The 14,019-nt window shown below is 49.2% G+C and overlaps 1 protein-coding gene across 1 annotated transcript in view; it reads left to right on the plus strand.

The window, feature by feature from the left end:
- DOCK2 (dedicator of cytokinesis 2) overlaps positions 1-14,019 on the plus strand; it is a 348,486-nt gene that overhangs the window by 184,516 nt on the left and 149,951 nt on the right. The window lies entirely within an intron of this gene.

Here is a 14,019-nt window from a genome sequence, read left to right on the forward strand (position 1 = left end):
GGAAGAGAGAACAGTCGCAACTGAGAACGCCATTCCTGAGGGCCTCGGCTTCTCTCCGCATTCCGGCCACCCCGCCGAGGGCTTCTGAGCGGCTGGTCACCACGGTGTCCTTCCCCCAGTTCACCTGGTGAGCCTGTCGCCCTATGGCTTCCGGGCTTTGGCACTAAGTGCCCGTCTGCCCGGATAACTTCCTCCTTTACACTCAGGCTTCCCCAGCCAACTCCTGTTCATGCATAAAGTCCTGACCTTCCCAGCGACTCCTCCCTCCGGCACCCCCCAGGGCTAGACCACGTCAGGACCCCCATTTCCCTTCTTATCACTTACTCCGTCACACCGACTGCAGCTGGGCTTAAATGCTCCCTCGCGGGTGTGTGCACTTGGTGCGCCTCTCCTCACCACCCTGTGAGCTCCGGTGGCGGGGCCAGAGCCATCTTATTTTCCTCTTGGGCGCTCCCAACCCTCTTGGGGGCTCACCGGGGGGCTTATTGAGCATTTGTTCACTGGGTGGATGGCTGAAGGAAGGTCCTTTGGAAGCAGAGGGGAGCCTGGACTCGGGTCCCGGGGTATCCAGGGCAACTGGACAGTGAATCCTCTCTGCCGTGACTATAACATTTACCTGACGACAAGAGTCTCCCTAACGCCTTCATTTTCTCATTGCTTTCCAGGGGATAAATGTGTACAAAATTCTCTGTGGGAAGTGTACCTTGTAACAATAACAGTGACCATTTAATGAACTTCTGTTTCTACCGTACCGAGAGCTCTATGGGCATTAATCATCATAACTCATCTACTGAGCACCTCTAATGTGCCAGGTGCTCTTCTGGCACTTTCCAGGCTGGAACTCATTCATTCCCTACTCTATTGATGTGGAAACTATCATGATCTCCATTTTACAGAGGAAGAAACTGAGGCCCAGAAAGGTTAAGTAACTTGCCCAAGGACACGCAGCCAGCTCTAGAGTCAGGATCTGAGCTTGAACAGTCTGGTACCACAGCCTGTGCTCTTAACCTGTAACTCCACTGCCTTTTCAATATTGCATTATCTCATTTAATCCTTACAACAGCTCTGTCAGGCATCAGGATTCTTATTGGACCAATAGGGAGCTGAGGCTCAGAGAGAGTGCATACTCAGAGGAGGAACTGAGATATGAACCCAGGTGCCCGCAATTCCCAAGTCTGGGTTCTTAGCTGTGAGGTTGCAACTTTGTCTCCTTGTCTAAGGCTGTCAGGCAGGTTTTGAAGCACCCCACCCCCTGCTCCCCACATTTTTCTTCCAAAAGTCAGCCCTTATTTTGGTTTTAGCCTTGCTTTTTCTCCAGGAGATTTACGTGCCCTGGAAATGTTTTCTTTTGATCTTCAAAAACAGTTTTCTATTTTTAAAGATACAGTGATCCCTCACTTATCGTGGGAATTACGTTCTAGACCCCCTGCGACAGGTGAAAATCCGCCAAGTAGGACCCTTACATTTATTTTAGTATTTACTGTACAGTACCACAAAACCCTGCGATATAGCAAAAAATCCGCGACAAATAAATATAATATTTTTTAAAATCCTGCAATAAAAGGCCGCGATACGTAAACCGTGATGTAGAGAGGGACTACTGTATTACATGTTCACTATAAAAATATGAGTAATGAGGATAAAAAAATAAAGGAAGAAGAAATTTATCTGGAATCTCACCACCCAGAAAGAGCCACGATGTATGTACATGATTCAGTGAAGGTCCCTGGGTTCCTCGCACGCACTCACATGCAAGTTCACAGGAAGCCTTTAGAAAACCTGAACATGGAAAAAGTTTCATATTATGGCTTATAGACTCACACCATCCTTTTAAGTAGGCGCGTAGGACTCTGCTGCCTAGTTATTCCATGATTTATTTAAATAGTATCCCTTTGCAGATATTTTGGGTTTTTTTTTTTAATGTTTGGTATTATTAATAATCCTGCAAGTAGCCTTTTTTTTTTTTTTTTTTTTTTTGGTGAACCTTGGAGTGCTTGCCTTAATTATTTCCTTGGAGTAAATTCCTAGAAGAATTAGTAGGTTAAAGTACCCATACCTTTCACATTTTGTTGATATTATCAGTTTTCCTTCCAGAAAGTTATTCTAACGTGCAGCCCCACTATTCCTGCATGAGAAGGCCTTCTCCCCAGAGCCTCTTAGTCGCTGCATTCAGTCAGTTCCTGATGACCGTTTTTCATCATTGCTAACAACACAGGAGAACAATTGTCTCTGATATTTCTTATGAGATTTACTGAAGACAAGGCATTTTTCCATAGGTTGATTGGTTTTACACCACATTTGGTACAGGTAAAGAATGAAAAGTTGAATGTGATCATTTGAACAATTAAGCTGATGTGGAAACTCTCATGTCCTAGACATAAGCTAGGAAGCTTGGTAAATATATAAATGTTCACTTTTTTTAAATTGCATTCTTTTATTCCAATTCTTCTGCCCCCAATGCCCACCATGACCTTCGCACGGACATGTCCTGGGAAGTTTGCCTCAGGTTGCACAGCTCCCAGATCGCCATTGATTGATAGGGAGTTCCCAGGGCCTCGGTGGTTAGGGCTTAATTAATATCCTGGCCAGAGCCCAGAATGCGGCATCCTGGGGCACACCCAGCGGCTGAGAGTTACTGCTGACCTCTGTGACATTTATTCTCTCCCCTCCCCTGACCATTGAGTTCTTGAACACTAACTGACTGCTTATGTTCCAGCCATGACCCGTGCCTGGTCCACATTGGATGGTCCTCATGAAATCAGGGGCCATGTGATGACTCCAGAAACATTTCATGCTGTCTCTGTAGGTCACAAACTTGAACTTTCTCTGGAATAGACTCCCAGTTCTCTTCTCGGGTGTCTAGGCTCTGCAGTGGAAGATTGAGTGCACAGGCTTTAGCTTATAGTTGACTTGGACTAGAATCTTCTACTCTCTGTTGACTTGGCCTTCATAAAACCACACAGCATTGGATTAAATTAGAAAACCTACATACCATGGTCAGCGTGGTCAGTGTTGGCTCAGCACACAGAATCCAGCCGGAGACTGTGAGATACTCCTAAGTGTGTCTTGCCCCTTCCACTTTCCCTCGGGAGAGTAAACTGTAGGTAAACCTTCAGGAAGCAGTGCAAGGAGCGCATGCGCAGGAATCCCGCCTTCTGTCTGCCACTTCGCGTACCCACTCTGACATTGGGCTGGTGTCCCTGCACGGTGATTATCTGCCGACCTTCAGCCTCCGCAACTAGACTGCAAACTCCATAGAGCAGAGACTGATCACAGTCTGCTCCGAGTCCCTGGCCCCTGCACCCCGCTTGACACAGAGCTCATGTTAAGTGAATTCTTATTGGAGGGTGAATGTTATCCCGTATGACCTTATTTGCCTTAGCTTCTATGGCATGAAACAGTTGTATAGTTGGCCTGGAATCACTGTTTGGGCAACCAGTTAAACGAGAAAATGGATTCACTCTCAATGTGCTTTCCCTTTCAAACATATATCATGACTAGGTTTCTGGGACAAATGAGTTATGTCTGTCCTTTAGCATATTATGCTGGCCCTATCTGTGACGGAGAACCTGTTATGACCTGGGTGCTGTGATAAACATGGTGGCGATTATAAAAAGGAACAGCGCCTGATACCTGCTGTAGCACTGAGAAGGCACCTTGAAATGCCACCTCATAAGGACTCCATCCCTGGGAGGTGGTACATAATGTTGTGCAGAGTTGGGCATGACCTGGATGTATTCAGATCCTGCTTACATTTTAAATGGGATTTAGACTTTACCCTTTACTCTAGGAGTCAGCATTTTTTTTTTTTTTTTCATTAAAGGGCCAGATAGTAAATATTTTCAGCTTTGCCAGCCATACAGTTTCTGTCGCAACAACTCAGCTCTGCCGTGCAGCAAGAAAGCCGTCACAGACAATATATCAACAAATGGCTGTGCTTGTATTCCAGTAAAACTTAATCTATAAAACAGGCAAGGGACCCGACTCGGCCTGGGGCAGGGGTGAGGCACAGTTTGCCGCCCCTGCTGCAGGCAGTGGGGAGTCATTGCTGGTTTGGAAGTGGGAGGCCCTTGATTAGGTTTTTGTTTTGCAGAGGAGGCTCTACTTGCTGAAACGTGGCTGTCTCCCTTCTCCTTCTGCACATGGAGTCAGTAATAATAACCCTGACTACTTATCCCTCACTTGACAATTTATGGAGCATTTTCCAATCCCGTGTAATCCCTACTAAGCACATCGGGAAGCATTACCCCTGTTTGAAGAAGCAGAATCAGACCCAGAAGAATTACCTGTTCTAAGTCACAGAGGTGGAACTGATACTCAAACCTCATGAAGCCACCTCGGGGCTGTAGCGGGGGCCCCAAGTCCCCCTACTCCGTTTAGTCCATCAGATGTCTCCCTTGCATTTAGCCAGTCAGATGTCTAACCATTGAATGTGCTGGTCACGTTTCCCCAGCCAGAGAATGCGTTCTTTTTCTTGTCTTTTTCTTTTTTTAATCCTTACCCAAGGGTATGTTTATTGATTTGCGAGAGGAAGTGGGGGAGGTGAGAGAGAGAGATAAACATCAATTCGTTGCCTACTGACATCCCCCAACCAGGGATCACACCGGCAACCTAGGTATGTGCCCTTACCGGGAATCGAACCTGCAGCCTCTTGATTGCGGGACAAGGCTCCAGCCAGCTGAACCACCCAGCCACGGCTAGAGGGTGCATTCTTAAAGGGTAGGAGTATATCTTGTACTCCTATTATGTCTTCCAAAGTATGAATTGTGGGAGGCACTTCAGAAATACTGGTCACTTCCTCCTGGGTCTGTGGTCTTCACACCAAAGTTTCCCTTCCTTCCGTTTGTGTTCAGCTGACCACTTGGTCGAGTCCGTTGGCAAGCATTACTGCACACCCATCGGACACCAAAGAGCTCATGTCTGTGGTCCAAGACATTGTCTTCTCACTTGGAAAGTTGCCCCACAGCTTTCTCAGTAAGGAACAGAGGGGCCAATACATCTGGGGGGTCTGTCTGAATCTACACTTTCCCCCAAACGGTCAGGAAGCCAAGGGAAACTGGCTTTCTTTTTACCGCCTGGAATTACTAGTACTAAACATAGGTATACTTGGGGGCAGAATTAGGCACTAAACGGTAAGGGGAAGGTCCAAACACTTATATTTGGAGTCTAGAAAGAGAAAGTGATCCAGAAATCTTTTCCTCCTTTTTAAACAGGCCGTGTCTGTCCTTCTCTCAGTTTCTGCTCTCTGTGCCTTTGTGCCACCAAAAGAGATGCCTTTGTCCTTGTCCCGCTTACTATACCCCCTCACAGCAGCCAGAGTGATCTCTGTAAAGGTTAATCAGACCATGTCAGGCCCCTCTAAGAAATCCTCCAAAGGCATCCTGTTGAAATCGAATTAAAATCCAAAGTCTTTACAAAATCTGTAGGAACCAGCATCATCCGGCCTTGCCTGCCACCCTGACCCACCCGGTCTTCCCTTTGTTTCTATGACCTCGTTCCCCACCCCTGGGCAAGCCAGATTCGTTCTCGGCACCTGTCCTCCTTGCTGATTGTCCCGTCTATCGGGACTGCTCCTCCCCCTTTCCTGGTCTGTCTGCTCAGGAAGCCTCAGCTCCAAGGACGTCCTCTCCGGGAGGCCCTGCTTAGCGTCCTCCCCTTCCTTTGTCCCCTCTGGGCAGCAGCGCCCTGCCCTATTAGCTTGTTCATTTATTTGTTGATTGTCTCTCTCTGTCCCATTTATTGAACAAGTTCAGTAAGCATTTGTTGGAAGAATGAGTGAATGAATTCTTATAGTTAGGATCTTCAAGGAATCATGCAACCCGAGAAATAGAAAAGAGAACTTTAAACCTTGACACCCGGGGGGTGGGGGGGGGGCGTCGCATTCCGTGGTTTGCAGGTCTCCTTTAGCAGTGGAATGGTATTTCTAAGTCCAAGCTCAATCTCAATGCTAGTGTCTGAGACGGGACAAAGCCCAGCTGTTGTAGAGAAAGTTCGGGAAGCAGGGCTCTCCCGGTCCCTCTGAGCCACACCCTGGGACCCAGGGGCTCGAGCAAAGCTTGGCAAGGAAGCTCCTGAGGCGAACCGTCTCATTCTACAGATGGGGGAACGGAGGCTCTGAGCAGCCCTCCTTCACCTCCAAAGTCCTCAAGAAGAACAGGGACGCCGGTGTGTATCCCAAACCAAACCCCAGTACGGTGCCTGGCAGAGCAGGAGCTCAGGGAACGTTGGCTGAACTGTTTGGGCGACCCACAGAGTTGAAGGCGCAGGTGGGACAGGATGCTGGGCCCAGGGCCTGAGACGGCATGGGGACTGTGGCCTCCATCTGCTTCGGCCTCTGACGCCCCTTCTAGAACCAGAACTCATGGAGGAGACTGGCTTCACGCTCTCACATGGACGGGCAGGCCACCAACACTATTTCCTTTCCCCCCACTCCAACCCTCTGAGCGCATTGGTCAAAAAAATACCATGGAAGATATGACTCCCATCTTCCTTGACCTCCTCTTCATTCTCATTCTCGTTCTTCTCCTTCCTCTTCCTCTTGTTAAAAAGTAATAAAATGTCTCAAGCATGGAAACCAGCATAGAGGAGAATATAGTGAACATAATAAACCCCGTTGCCCTGCCTGGTTTGGCTGAGTGGATGGAGCACTGGCCTGTGAAACGAAAAGTCGCTGGTTCGATTCTTGGTCACGCCCCATGCCTGGGTTGTGGGCCGAGTCCCCAGTTGGGGGCATGCAAGAGGCAGCCAATCAATGTTTATCTCACACGTCAATGTTTCTCTCCCTCTTTCTCCCTCCCTTCCCCTCTCGCCAAAAATAAATACACTCTATATAGAAAAAAAAATTTTTTTAAGCACTATAAACCCACAGCCTGGCTTCAGAAAGAAAATGTTGCAAATCCAGCTGAACCTTCCCCTCTTTGGTCTTCCCGCTCCTTCTCCCCCTCTGCCTTCTCCTGCACTTTGCGTCCCGATTTTGTTCCCCATCTCCTCTCAGCTCTCTGCCCTGCCACCTCTGCTGTCCCCCTTCTTCACCCCCCTGCCTCCGCATCCTCATCTCCTTCTCCCTTCCTTTTCTTCCTCTTTGGTCCCCCACTTCTTGCATCTCCTTCTCCCCTGCACCTTTAAAAGGTGCTTCTGGGTCAGTGATTCATTCCTTTAGCTGCTCAGTGTCAAATGGGCATTCTGTATCTCTTGGAATTGCCTTTCCTACAAACCTTAGGGGACCTGTCCAGTGGGGACAGTTCTCTGGGCCACATGTTCCCCTACTAGGGGCCCTGGATGCTCCTGTCACTGCTTCTGAAAGGTCCCTCCAGCTTGCCCTTTCCGGGGTATAAGTTTTCCTACCATGAGATGCCATTGCTGACCAGTTGGTCTGGCTTCTTCTCACAGAGAAAAGAGCAGCAGACGGAGGGAGCTCCCATTACCCAGCACTGTAAATTCTTTCCAGAAGGTTTTTCTGACATCTCTCACTTCATTTCTGTTTCACTATATCACTAGGGACATTTTCTTACCCTTTTTTTCTTAGGTTATACTCCTTTGACTTTAAAGAATTTGATTTAGTCTTCCTGGGGTCAGATACCGGGGAACAGCCTGCTCAAACGCAGAGAAGAATCTGTTGGCTTTATGATCAGAGGACTAACTCTGTGTGTCAGATGGGAGTGGGGACACAGCAAAGAGTGATCTGTCTCACTCCCCTTCCGCGCCAGCTCACGTCAGAAGAGCCAGCCAGAAGCTCGGCAGCCGGTGACTGGCATTGCTGGAAACAGATTCATTAGCAGAGTGCGGAGTTGGTTCAGGCCGCCTTTTGGTTCTTTTGCAATGTCAGGGTGTCAACGTTTCCTGTTTCAGTATCGGGGGGGGGGGGGTGGTCTGGCTGCCATGGGGACCTTCATCTCAGCACCCCCTTCTTTGGTTTTGTGGCCCCTGAGAGCTCGGTTACCCTCTTCATTAGCCTGGGTTCATACTTGGTAATCTCATCCTGCAACTAAAGTTATGAATAACATTGGCAAAGTCTTCCCACTTTGAAGAAATCTACTCTTCTGTGTAAACCAATCAGACGTGGTTTGTTGATTAAAATAGTAGAGCTGACACTAAAATAAGAATGGCTCCAGCGACCCTTTCCTCTTTTAATAGCAATGCCAAGGCCTTCAAGTGTTTTCAGACTTCCTAGGCCATGTTGCCTCAGGACAAGCTTGGCCAAGACCAGGCATTATCGCTCCCACTTTGCAGATGGGGGATCTGAGGGAGGGAGGGGAAGATCTGTCCAAGATGAACGTGGTCTGGCAGGACCAGAAGGACCTCAGAACTTCCATGGGGCCTGGGGGCCGTCCAGTGCCCACCAGCGGGGCCTGGAGTGAGGGCCTGCAGAAGCGGCCACGGCAACACGCACGTCACGGCCACCGGGGGCAGACTTCGAGCCCTGGGCTCTGCAGAGCTGCGTCCACCCCCTCGCCGCAAAGCGTTGGCAGCAGCTGCAGAAGGCTTTCCCGCTTCTGGATCCCTGCCTGCACTGCAGAATTGTCACAAGGAGAGGAGAAGGAGGGAAGCTGACGGTCTGATCTAATCGCAGATGGACTGAGAACTCGCTGGCAGCCAGGGCCCCGGTGCTGCTAAGGAGTCCTTCCCTCATTTCTGAGATGAGCAGAGGGTGTGGCCAGCCAGTGTCAGGTGTGGCACATAGTAGGTGTTCTCTTCTTACCATGATTCCCACTATGCATTGGGCCCCAGGGCACACAGAGACAAAATCCCAGGACTGAAAAGTCCCTGCAGGGGCTGTGGCAAGTCTGCAGCAGCAGCCCAGCCTGCACTCAGCTCCAGCCCCCTTCTCATCGGGAGCTGGTGTACCCCATTGCTAGGGGTCCTCACTGCTCGCCACCTGCACTCACTTGGGCCCTCGCCCTGTGCCTGCCCTGGAGAGAGGCCCGGTGCTCATTTATCCGTTGCTGCTGAGAGGTGATTCCCGTGCCTGGGGCTCCCACAGGGCCCCACGCATTACCCAGGCTCCAGCCGCTGGGGGTCTTGCCCTCTCTCCATCTACCCAACTCTAACCACAGCGCCTGGGAGTCGGGGTGGAATTCTATCTCCTATAATTCTTTCTCCTTATAATTAATTGGTGGGCTTTTTTCCTACAAAGAGTTATTCACAGGTTTACACCTATACTTGCTGAGTGACCTAGTATACAAGTCACCTACCTCATCTCTGTGAGTTCAGTTTCCTCATTTTAGAGTGAGAATATTTGGCTTATGGAAAGAAGTACCCGGCACGTAATGCGTATGGTAAGGACCAGCCAGCAGACCTCTGGGCTTCCTTCCTTGTTTCCTGTTTTCTGGCATGGACACTGTCCCCTGACTCTCCCCCTCCACCCTCATCTTGCTTGAACATGGACCTTTGTACAAATGACATGACCTCAGGCCAAGCTCTGGCCTCCCTCCACGATCCCTGCTGGGCTGACGACTGTATCCCAGTCCCGTGTTTGAGCCTGGCTTCTTGATCCGGGCACAGGATTGGGAGGAGCACCCAATTCACGTGCACAGAGGACAGGGGAGCCAGAAGCCACTGCTGCTGGGGGCAGTGGTAAGCGACTCCCCAAAGCCCACACCAGCACCCCCTAGGAGGAGGTCCAGAGCCTTACAGGCCCAGAGCCGCTGTGGGCGGCTCTCTCCATCCACAATACAGGGACCCCTCACATCCCATGTGGAACGGCCGACAGCGGTCTGATCACTTAGGTAGTTGGGCACGGTGGACAGGACATGTATTTTGAAGACAGACTGCCTAGATTTCCCGCTGGCTCCGTCATTTTCTGAACCTGTGAAGTAGATTAAACTATTTGACCTCTCTCTGTTTTCGTTTCCTCATCTGTAATATGTGGCTAATGATATTATTCATCCGTTGAAGATTTACATGAAGTCACATTTCATAGCACTCAGAAAAGTACCTGTCAGGCCAGAGGCCCTTAGTAAGCGTTGGCTCCTTTTAGCATTACGAGTCTCGTTACTGTTGGCCTCGTCATTGTCATGATCAAAGGGTGCGAACCAGCAAAGTCTTCTGTCACTCACCAGTGGTGCCACTCCATCTCTCATCAGTGAAGCACAGGTACTTCTCATTCAGCTAGCTACTGCACAGAGTGCATATGAGGGGTGATGAAATAGGAGTGGGTGTATGAGAGACTTACAATAAAAAACAGATACTATATAGAACCAAAGGCAAGGGTAACTGATGGAAGAATGGAGGAAAAAATAAAGTCAGGAAGGAAGAGAAAACTGAGCATAAACTTTGATGTGAGCTTCCTAGCAAACCAGAGCACAAAGGGAAACCCAACAGGATACCATTGTCATTGCTTAGTGCTGGGAAGTATATGGTTTCATCACTAGAGACCTCAGCTCTAAGAAAAACTTATGAGATTATTCGTTATGAATTTGTTAGCAAATCTAACATTTCAGGCCTCAACTCTAAGGGAAAAGAGAATTCTGATGGTATTTGAAAAGTACCACAGTAAAAATGGTTGAAGGAAGATAAATAAGTTCTTTGGCTTAGAAAAGGGAAATGGCTGTGGGGGAGGGGGGGGGCATGGTGTTCCATTTGGAGACTTCATTACAGCATCCGGTGCAGAGTAGCACTGTTCTGCGGTGTTTCTGAAAACAGAAGCAGCACCCACGGGAGAGTGCCTCAAAGAGGCAAATTGAATTTCAGCTAAAGACATAAATTCACCCAAACTGAAGTAATCCCGCCATGCGGTGAGCTGGCCCGTGAAGCTGTCCGCTCCCTGTTCACACTGATGCCTGTGTGGACAGCCGCCTTTCGGGGCCACGTGGGGAGGTCCGGCGCGCTGTCAGGGAGCAGGGGTGTAGAGGTGACCCCTGCGACGCAGGTCACTTTCATGTTCCCCAAATCTGTGTGACATAGGAGCAGGCTTTCAAAGGAGGAGACCAGTTTTTCTCCCTTGAATGCGGATTAACAACTAGGACAAAAATCCATCCCCTGCAAAGCCTGCTCACTTAGAAATTAGGGGGCAGGCTGGGTAGAGCAACCAAATCACTCTTTATAATTATTAAGAGAGAAACCATGAGAAAATCATTTGTCCAAGCAATTGTCAGCAGATTTGAGGAAGCATTTTCCTTGTCAAAAGTGACTGTCCCCTGCCCCTAACTTCCTCTGTGTGTCCCAGTTGCCACCAGCACAAGCAAATGTGCAACCGCCAAGATCCCACAGCCTCACCCCGGTTCTCCTCCCTCCAGGCACTCATCAGCTGGGCTGCCACTGTGTCCTTCCTCACCCGAGTCCTTTCTGGTAGGGCCATATCTCACTTAGCATCATATGATCAGTGTCTGCAGGGAGTCTTCCCCCACAGCAGGGGAAAGACAAAGAGTCTAACTACCTGCGTTTGAATTCTGCCTCCATCATTCACTAGCTCTGGGTGCTGTGAGACTCAGCTTCCTTATTTATAAAATGGGATTGATAAGAGGAACCTCTACACACACATATACAATTACAGGATAAGTGAAACAAGATAAGAAAAGTTAAGCTTTTAGCGTAGTGGCTGCCTTATCTGTTTTATCAAGGGTTGGAAACCTATTTCAAGGGTCAGAGAGTCAATATTTGCAGCTTTGCAGGCCAAGTGGTCTCCGTTACAGCTATTCATCTCTGCCATCGCAGCAGGAAAGCGCCCATAGATAAGACATACAGGACATAAATGTGCATGCTGCTATTCCCGTAACCCTCATTTACATAGCTCGTGGGCAAGACATAGGCCCAAGGTCGCCGATCCTGTAATTATGAAGCAGCAAATGCGAAGAGCAGATGACCGAGTTCAGCAACCGCAGCGGCCCAAGGGAGGAAACAAAAGCTGGCAGGATGGGGGGTCTCAGCGGAGGCACTCAGTGGTTCAGAGCCCAGGCTGGAGAGTCAGGCAGATGGGAGTTTAAATCTGGTTTGGGCCAATGGCGTCCGCTCTCTGAACCTTGGCTTCTTCGTCTATAAAATGCAAAATGGCACATACAAGGCGGATGTGGGTGATAAGAGATAATGAGGGGGTGATGCCCGAGTGACGGCTGAACTGAACTAAACAAAACTGAACCCCGCCCCCCCATTTGCCTCAAGGATGCCCAGACAGTATGACTCATTAGGCAAAGCAAGGGCTTTCGGCCCTGAGAGTGCCTGGCGCCCTGCGTTGAGCCTTCTATTTCCCTGCCTGTAAGTGGGGCCCGTTCTCCGAGCTTCCTCCCTGCAGAGGCGGCTGTAATGAGACCACGGAGACCGTGCCTACCAGCTGCCTAGAAATATGATGCCACATCAACACCAGAATCAATGGCTGCAGCCCCTGCGTGTGTCAGAAACGAGCCCTGCCATTTCACTCTCGCCGTCCCCAAGTGGAGCTGAGGCCAGCTCAGGGCCAAAAGATCAGCCGTGGAGAATATGAGTTTCTGTCCTCAGCCTTGCGCAGCTGCTGAGAGATGCGGGTTTGGGGCAGTTCTGGGAAGGTCCTTGGCTTGGGATTGCTTTTGTTTGATGCTAGTGTCCCGGAAATGGGCCTCACCACGTATCGCATTTTGTTCAGGGAAGATATTGCTGTCAAAGGTGAGGCTCGCTCTGTCCCTTCCCACTTGTGGTGACACACAAGGACTGTCTGACAAATGGGCCTCCTCAGCCTTCCTGTCGCGCTTCTCGTTTTAAATCTACGAGTTTTCGTTCCTTACTTTCTTTGCCTCAGGTTTCCCAGAAGAAATATTTGGACTCTTACAGTTCTAATTAATGCTATCAAGGCATCTCTGCCCTAATCATATACTAATTGGTATTGTTTTTTAATTATATCATCTCTCTTCACTAAGTTATGGGATTCTCACAGAAGGTCCCATCTTTTTCTTAACACTAGACACTCCAAACTCTCTTTTCCTTTCCTTTCCTCCTTCCTCCCCTTCTTTCCTTCCTTTGTTCCTTCCTCCTCTCCCTTCTCCCTTCCAATATGCTTCTATTAATCCCTCACCCTGTCCCATCATTGTGTTGGGCATCAGGAGTACCTTCAAGTCTAAAGGATGAGACGGGCAAGTTACAGGAAAGATAGTGAGAGGCAAGCCCTAAGCCAGCGGTTCTCAACCTGTGGGTCGCGACCCCTTGGGGGGTCGAACGACCCTGTCACAGGGGTCGTCTAAGACCATCAGAAAACACATATATAATTACATATTGTTTTTGTGATCAGTCACTATGCTTTAATTATGTTCAATTTGTAACAATGAAAATGCATCCTGCATATCAGATATTTACATTACGATTCATAACAGCAGCAAAATGACAGTTTTGAAGTAGCAACGAAAATAATTTTATGGTTGGGGGTCACCACAACACGAGGAGCTGTATGAAAGGGCCGCGGCGTGAGGAAGGTCGAGAACCACTTATCTAAGCCAGGTGAGGGTACCTCGGAAGTCTGCCCTCGGGGCCTCTGACCTGTTGCTGTAGTCAGGAGAGGCTTCCTCGAGGAGGAGACACCTGAGCCAGGGTTTGTAGGCATCCAGGCTCGTGAAGAAGGAGGCAACAGACTCAACAGCATGCCAGGTCTCGATAAGGACATCAGAGTTGTCCCCTCCACCCGAACTTGTTACTGGGGCAGGGCAGGGGCAAGTGGCCGACAGCTGGCGAAGGCTGGCTGGCAGGAGGCAGAGCGCGCAGGGCGTTTGAAGTCCAACAGATCTGGAGCTACTTTCCACGTCAGGAAACTTAGGGAACCTGTACGCTGACGAAGCCAACTTAAATGTCGTACTTCCCTGTTTTGGCTGTAAGTGTATCAACACTGCTTCTCTGCGGTCCACGGCTACGAATCGGAAGCTCCGATTAGCAGTGATACATGTCTTCGATGAGTAAGATAAAATAAGTTAATTATGACTTACTATATAGAGTTTTCTACCACTGTTGTTCAATACTCAAGTCTGTGAGGAGAGAGAGAGCCACCAAAGGGCTCTCGGTGGTGAAAAACCTGAAAAGTATTTCCTGTTTGGAGCGGGAGTGGTGTGGACCATACCATCGAAGGCA

The sequence above is a fragment of the Furipterus horrens genome, unplaced genomic scaffold (assembly GCF_987537825.1).
Source record: "Furipterus horrens unplaced genomic scaffold, mFurHor1.1.pri manual_scaffold_10, whole genome shotgun sequence".
In the NCBI taxonomy this organism is placed as follows: domain Eukaryota; kingdom Metazoa; phylum Chordata; class Mammalia; order Chiroptera; family Furipteridae; genus Furipterus; species Furipterus horrens.